The sequence below is a fragment of the Pipistrellus hanaki genome (assembly GCF_964339955.1).
Source record: "Pipistrellus hanaki genome assembly, chromosome: 4".
Taxonomy (NCBI): Eukaryota; Metazoa; Chordata; class Mammalia; order Chiroptera; family Vespertilionidae; genus Pipistrellus; species Pipistrellus hanaki.
Window position 1 is genome coordinate 12,838,817 of NC_140506.1, and position 8,719 is coordinate 12,847,535.

Consider the following 8,719-nt stretch of genomic DNA (forward strand, 5'->3'; position numbering starts at 1 on the left):
ATGATATGGCACCGAACAGTCCATTTTAAAATGGACAATTTTTAGGCTATGTCAATTTCACCTCAATTTTTAAAGTAAATGTAAACAAAAAAATCAGAAACTTTATCTTCTCTCAAGAAACCATAAGGTCTGGAGGAGGTAGCCTATCCCCACGTGGCAACACACAGTTGGTGCAGAGCAGCAGCTGTCGGATTGAGGACGGGGCACTTGTCTTCCATGTTGCCCTCCACCCAGGCCCTCATCTGACTTTGTGACCCCTGCACCTACCCACAAGCATTTTCTGCAGAGAGCAAACCGAGACCCCACTGAGCTGCACCTTCAGATGAGTTTGAAGCAAAGTTCTGCAGACACAGCTGGTGTGGAATGAATATGAAGAGGTTAGTAGGCGCTGATCTGGGAAACAGACACAAGGATGAGCGAGGACCAGTGTGCTGATCACTCTGCCTGGAGTAGCATCTCCTCCACCCCTCCGCCCTCTCCTTCCTCTTACCCTGCTTTATTTTTCCTCCCCAGATTTTATTACTACCCAACTGCCTGTGAGTATTGGTATCCTAGGGGCTGTTGTGACAAATTACCACTGGTAATTTAACTGGGAGCTTAACAGAAATTTATCCTTTCTTGGTTATGGAGATCAGAAGTCCTAAATCAAGGAGTCAGCAGGGCTGCACTCCCTTCAAAGGCTCTGGGGAGGATCCTTCCTGCCTCTTCCAGCTTCTGGTGGATCCAGGTGTTTCTTGACTTGAGGCAGCATCCCTCCAATCTTTGCCTCTGTATTCACATCACCTTCTTCCATGTCTTTATGTCTCAAACCTCTTTCTCCTTTCCCTTATAAAGACATCAGTCATTGGGTTTAGGATTTGTCTGAAATCCAGGATGATCTCATCTTGATATACTTAACTTAATTTTGTCTGCAAAGACCCTGTTTCCAAAGAAGATCGCATATACAGGTAACAGCGTTAAAACTTGTACATAATTTGAGGGGGACACAACTGAACCCCTCAGACTATGTATCTATTTCTTTTATTATGTGACTCATGTTGTGTAACTGTCATGGGAGCAGGGACTCTGTCCACTTGTTTCCATGTTGGCTCCATATCGTCTAGAACAATACCTGGCATATGGCTACTTAATAAATACTGACAGAATGGGAGAAGGCAACGTGGGAGAAGCACATACCACACATCCTTCAACGTGGGATGAGGCTGGGCTCAAGCCAAGTCAGCCACTAACCATTTCAATATGAAGTCTCGGCAATAGCAATCCAGTATATGAAAGTCAGGTATGAATACCAGGTGGATCCCAGGTCGCTGCCTATATAGGAGGCACAGGACAAAATAAGAAGTGCTTCATTCAGCTTGAGCAAGCGGATTGTCATCAGCACCACAGAGCCTGTGCTGATGGGGTTTTCCTATTGGAGGAGCTCAGGGGGATGGAACCCTGGTCTTCAGTGGTGTGGATTCTGCATTAGGCTGGACCAAGACACTTTGCAAGGGTTAAGCCTGCTTCCCACACCTACTGAAGTGCTGCTGTGTTTGCCCCTATCCGGCCCAGGGTTTTAACTCAGTGGGAAAGTGATATGCAACCACCTACTTCAAAGTCACCTGGGGGTGTTAACTGAAACTGCACATTCTTGGGCCTCACCCCCAACCTTATAAATCAGAATCTCTGGCAGGGGTCTAGGTGATTGCTAAGAAGACTAGCATTTGAAAACCAATAAACTTCTGTTTCTTATAATGGTGACCGCTGGGATTTTCGCCTTCTCAGTTGTGGTCAACATCTCACACTATGGGCTAATTGCTTAGGGTCATTGTCCTCAGTTCATGTAATTGCCCCCTACTTGGATGGCCTACCCCAGTTTCTTGCCTCTCTATTCTCTTTTACATACTATCCCTAGAGTTAACATGTAGTAGAGATGGCCCTGTTTTTGGCCATTGAATAGTTTCTTCATTGTCTTTCTAGAGATCAACTATGCAACAGCCATTCCTCTATCATTTTGTTCTAAATACAATAGAAACCTCATCTCATTCAAGCATTGAACAAAAATGCGTTCATGCACAGTGAGCCCCACCACCACTACATGGGACTAGTTATGATGGGTGCCCACTCAGTCATGATTAATTCCACTGCTGTTTGCCTTCGATTGGTTCAGAGGTAGGCAGGTGGCTCAGTTCTGTTCAGTAAGACATGAGAGACAACTCCTGGGCCTTTTGGGAATGATTTTCAACTTTGATAAAAAGAGACAAGAAAGGAAAAATTCTCCACTTTCCATTATGGCTAATGCCTCTGGTTCCCCACAGCACACCCCTAAGCCAGCCTTCATCTCATCCAGACATGGTTCTTAGCAATGGCTGTTTTGATTATTTCCTCTTCATCCCTTGGGGGAGGGAGAGATTCCTACCTCTGGGTTGAACACATAACACTGACACCAGACAGATGAGACCAACAGCAGTGCATTAGTCACATATGCTCAGCCCCAGAAGAGGAGATCACTGCATACCACGCATGTCACATGGGAGCTGCCCTGGAGAACAGAGGGAGCAAGCGGGCCGTGGGAAGCAGGCTATGTAGTAACAGGAGGGCGGGGCACCCCTGAAGGAGGATGTGATGGGCTCGTTGAGTAATTCTATGGGCTGGTAGAAAACTGAAACCCATACTCAGGGATGAGCAGGATCCATGCCTGGACCTAGGACAAAAAGGGGTGTTTGGCTAGGGGACTACATCCGTGGGAGCAGAGTGAAGAGGAGAGCTTGCCCTCCAAGTTTCAGATATGGAGCCAGCACATACCACAGATTCTTCATTTCAGACCTTCCATCACAGTGGTGGACATTCTTAAGAGTTCTTCTTCATCCTGAGCAGACAGCATCTGACCTCTTTGCACTTTTGCCTTTGAGTCTCCTATGGTGCTCCCTGACACTCCCTACACGGTGCTCATCCTCCTAGCCATGGGGACAGGAGCACTGGAGGAAGACTCCAAGAGCCTTGTCTTCCAGGTGGACAACCCTGAGCACACTCTGCACCCTTCCCAGGAGATGTGGCAGAACTTAGCCCCCCAGCAGCTCAATGACACGCCCTGTTGGCCTTTCCTCCTTTCCTGTCTCATGTTCCCCAATTCCTCCCTCCTGCTTCCTGGTCTTCCCAAATAGAGGATATCCAGCTCTGCTTTAGGGGGAACTCAGAATAAGTACCCCCTTCTTATACCTGGGCATAGTTTTATAAGGAAATGACTTCTTATGGCTTTGAGAAGACAAAGTTGATGGGGAAAGCCAATGTGCTAAGAATAGTGGAATTGAAACATGAGAAGAGCTGGGTGTCCTTGGTGACATCCCCAAGATATTGAACCCCCACCTGCTCCTTCCCTCCATTCTTGTTAGAAGGAGTGGATAGAATTTTAATCCATGGTTTAGGCCAATTTTATTGGAACACCCTAAGTGGTCCCCAAGATGGTCCATGTCAGCGATAGGCAAAAGAAGCATGTTAATTTTAGACCAGGAAAGCCAGGATTCTCAGACACAAGGTCAGCTGGTCGTGTCAGCTGTCACAGAACCATCTCACCGGAATCCAGCAGAAGAAGAACACAGAAGTCAAAGTGTGCCTTCATCTGCCAAAGCCACTCCCCAAGCCATAATATGCAGCGAATGTGAGTAGTTGTCATACCTTTGGCCATCCTCATTCCATCTTGCTGTCTTCAGCTGTCACTTGAATTTTGCTAGCATACTTCTAGCCACATAGTTGCGGACAAAATTCTTTGTCAGAACTAATCGCACAAACACAATTATAGCCACCGAGTTTCTCATGACCACAGCCTCTGAAAATCAACCACGCTCGAGCATCTCAGCTGCATATGAGCTGCTGCCATGTGACTGACATGAGGGGTTTGCATGAAATTGGTAAAACGTTAAATAAGACTGAGATTCTGCAAACATAGTCCCCTGTTGCTCTCTATGCTCGGCAATAATGTGAGTGATTAGAGATCTATTTTTACTCTTTGGAAGATACTAATTAGCATTTAGTTTGATTTACCCCAATTAGGCAAACAGTTGTTTAATGAGAAATCTTCACAAGTTAGTTGGCTCACATTACCACCCCAGAGGAATTAAATAGGAAAGCCTGGTGGGAGGGTCAGGACAGTGTTTCCTACATATTTAGAGTGATTTACTAGCATGAGCTATTAAAGTATGTTGTCAGAGTTTCGTTTGCTCTCTCTTGTGCTCCTAACACAAGTTCGAGGCGTTCCTTAGCATTGCTGGATTGTCTTGATTTGCTCTCCTATAATACTCATTGAGGATCTGCCCTGAGCTGAACTGGGGGGACAATGACCAATAGGGCCCACCCTGACCTGTGGCCCTCAGTGTCAGAGCTGTCTGACCCTGAGCAAGACACAGTCCCTCCTTCTCAGAATTCTCGTATAAAGCAAGGGAACAGTACCATCTAGCTTCAGGGCCTTCAGCCTGTGCTGGTGCTCAGGCCCCACATTTAGAAGGGCCCTCAGCTTGATTTAATGCCCTGCTGTTGTAATCTTGAAATTCTTAATGTTTTTTTTAAGTATTTTTTTAATTGATTTCAGAGAGAAAGGGAGAAGATGAGATAGAAACATCAGTGATGAGAGGCATTCCTTGACAAGCTGCCTCCTGCATGTCCCCTACCAGGCAACGAGCCTGCAATCTAGCCATGTGCCCTTGACTGGAATTGAACCCAGGACCCTTCAGTCCGCAGGTTGACACTCCTTCCACTGAGCCAAACTGGCTAGGGCTCTTAATACCTTTTGAACAAGGAGTCCCTCATTTTCATTTTTCACTGAGCCCCTCAAATTGCATAGTCTGTCTTGGGAACAGGAAAATATATACTTCTGAGATTTACGTGTAAGTATTAAATAAGGGGGTGTATTTAAAGTGTGTAAGCCAAAGCTCCACATAGCATAAGTTCTCAAAAATGGTAGAACCATCCCAACAAGGTAGCTACATCCAACACAAATGTATTTTCTCATCCATCTAAGGGCCATTAGCTAAGTTCTTCTGAACTTTCTTGGATAAATGCTATAAGTACATGTCTGACCTCAACTTCGAATCTTGATTTTCAGATGGTTGGCATGGCCTGTTTCATTTCCTCCCTAGAACTTTTGTCCAAATGCCACCCTCTCCACAGCTCCTGTTGACTTGAGAGCACCAATAAGGTCCTTTGGCCTCAGTACGGACTAATGGCGTTACCAAATACTTCATCGGTTATTTCAATTCAATCAGTTTTCTTCCCTGAATTGTCCAATTAATCCTTCCAAATTACATACAGAAGTAAATCATAGAAAAGGGACAGTAATGGATTAGAAGAGATGTTTATTTTTTTTCTTTTCTCTCCAAACTTATAACCTTTGATAAATGTTTACAATCCCTTATCCACAATTCTAAAATCTACAAAGGTCTAAAAAATTTGAAGTAAATTTATGGCAAATAGACTTAGTTGCAAACCAAACCTAAAACTAACATGGGACTATTGCTAGTATGTTTATAATGGTGCTTTAGGTATTACATTATGTACCATGTACCACATGTAAACTAAATTATCTTTCTAGAATAAAATTTTAAAAATCTGAATTCTGAAACACATCTGACCCCACAATCTTGGATAAGACTATGGTTTACACTATGCTTTTTAAAGTTTCCTTCCCAACCAACAAAGCAACACATTAAGGACAGGCACTGTAGTTCAAAGAGGTATCTGTATACCGATGTTCAGTGTGGAATTATTCCCAATAGCAAAATTTGAAAGCAACTCAAGTGTTCATCAATGGATGAATGGATAAACAAAATGCAGCATATCCACAAATGGAATACAATTCACCCATTAAAAAGAATGAAGTACTGATGCATACTACAGTCTAGATGAGTCTTAAAAGCATTATGGTGAGTGAATAGACATGGCTATTGCCAGCATGACTGGCATTCTAGAGAAGGATTGTGGCCAGGTGTGCAAGGGTTTCTCTGAGCTAAGTTCTTGAGCCTCCTCTGTGGTACCCGTGAAAAGGAAAGGTGCTGAGATGGAGGGAGTTGCTGATAGGGTGCTGTCAGATACTGGAACATGATTCCATCCCCACAGGTCATGATGGGTGGTGAGCACCAGATCTGAGGCAGACCTAGGTTCCACATAAGGCCCCTACTCTCCTGTGTGGCTCACAAAGATTAGATATTTCATAATTGTATTTATATCAAATATCCAACAGAGGCAAGCATATTAATGTTGTCCAGGAACCTGGTTGGGGGGGTGGAGCAGGGGGTAGAACTGGGAATAAATGCTTAATGGGTACAAGAATTCCATTTGGAGTAATGAGAAAGTTCTAAAACTAAGGGTGGTGATGATTGCACAGCATCATAGATGTACAATACTTAATGCCACTGAATTATACACTTTAAAATAATTACAGTGTTAAATTTTGTGTATTTTACCATAATAAAAAAAATGGTTAATAGAATGGGAAGAGAAACTGAAGACAGCAAAAATGGATGTGGTACTATAAAACAGAAATAGAATAGGTGTTCTAAGGTCAAAAAAAGTTTGTGCACTAATATGAATGAACGAGGAAAGACAAAATGGATAATGCAGGAGAGAGGGGGGAAGGAATTGTTGGCAAATAACCATGAGCAGAGGAGAGAGGTAAGATCTATCACACAAGGCAGGCTTGGGCCTGTGTTTGCATTCTAGGCATTTTTATCTCCTGAAAGAGGAAAGGAGGGAGAGTATGTGAGCACAGATTCAGCCTGTAGGTAGACAGACGTGAAGGTGAAGATCTGCAAAGCTCCTCTCTGGGACATGAGGAGCAAGGTCATCTCCTAAGACAGAACCGGGGAGGAAGGAGGTTTGAAATAGTTGTCTAGGAGTGGAAGAGTGCCTGGATCTGGGAAAGCAGTACAATTGCTTGACTGCACTAAGAGCGACTGAACTGATCATTCATTTCTAGTGAGAAATGGTGGGCATCTTGCTCCCACTGCCTCCAGCTATATCAGACAGGGTCAGAGCAGTTGGCAAGTGGGCTTATCACAATTGTGGTTTAGCCAACTGTTATGGTTTAGCCAAAATTTATATGTCAACTTTGCTGGGCCCCAATTCCAAGATATTTGGTCAACAATTATTTTGGATGATTTTGTGAGAGTGTTTCTGGATGAAATTTACATTTAAATTGGTGGACTTTGGTAAAGAAGATTGCTTTTCATAATGTGGGTGGGCCTTATCTAATTAGTTCAAGGCCTTCATAGAACAAGGCTGACCTCCCCTGAGCAAGACAGAATTCTCCAGCAAATGGCCTTTGTGCTTGAACTGCGACGTTAGCCAAGACTCCTGGCAGATTTTGGACTTACCCACCTCCATAATCCTGTAAGCCAATTTCTTGAAATAAATCTCTATATGTGCACACACACTTGTTGGCGCTGTTTCTCTGGAGAACCCTGACTACTACATCAACTGAGTTCCACGAAGTGACAGCGGAGAAGGGACTGAAGTGTTTACAGCTGACCGAGGGTGAACTTACAGCTGGAAAAGGAGGAACCTGAGGGCCCAAGAGGAATCAAATAAATTCCTGGTGGTCAATTCAGTGGGTTGTGGTCCCTGTGGGCTTGAAGGATTGTTGGGGAAGGGCATTAGACGGGATTATAAAGTCAGTTCTAAACACTTTCAAATGATCATTTTGCAAGATAAGTACTGAAATAGCTGTGTTGCCATTTTCCTCCAGAATTACAATTGCAAGACTGAGGCTCCAAAGGAAGGCACGATGAACTGGAACCCAGGCAGGAGGCAGCCTTGGAGCATGAGGGTGGGAGGTGGGAGGAGAACAGACTGGAGTGCAGGAATGGTAACAATGTAGAACTGGAGAGAAAATGGCCTGAGAGAGCATCACCCACACCCCACCCAGCACAATGGAGATCCAGGCACATTCCCATAGCCCTGGAGGGGTCAGGCAGTAACTGAGAGCATTTCATCAGGGTGCCTACCAGGGTCATCTGGGTTGGAGCAAGAAGACATAGAGGCCAAGAGTGACGGCCCAGACCTGGGAGCCAGAGGAGGCAGTGGCTGGGGGCCCAGATAGCAAGGGGGGGGGGGGGTATACCCTGAGCTCCCCTGCAGCAATCGGTGTGCACAGAAAATAAGATGCGGTCCCATCCAAAGACCAAGCCGGAATTCACATCTCCTCCAAGGCCAGCTCAGAGAACTAGTGCCTGCCCCATGCCCCAATGTTCCAGAAGCTTCTCCCTGCCCCAGGAAGGGGGGTGGTGGAGGGAGAGATGATACAGGTGGGAAAAGGACTGGTAGGAATTCTGAACTTTGAGGTGACAGAAATTCACTGAGAAAAAGCTTTCATTTTTGAGCGGGAAATACAGAATGACCTCGCATGATTGCTTTTCTGAGTGGAAATGGAGCAAAATTGTTCTGGATGTTGTTCCCACCGAGAGGAAAAGGCCACTCATAACAAATTCCAGAAGTCTGGTTACCCTTCTGCATATCTGAACCGTGACTCTGAAGTCTGATCTCACTCCTTGCTAACGAAGTGAAGTTACATAAAACAGCTCTACATGTTGAGCTAATACAATAGAATCATAACATAACCTCCAAATGGGAAGAGGCTTTGAGTCGTCTAACCTCATGGTTCTCAACTAGCGACAATTTTGTCCCCCAGGGGGCATTTGGCCTAGGCTGGAGACATGTTCCATTGTCACAAGGAGAGAGATGTTATTGGCAT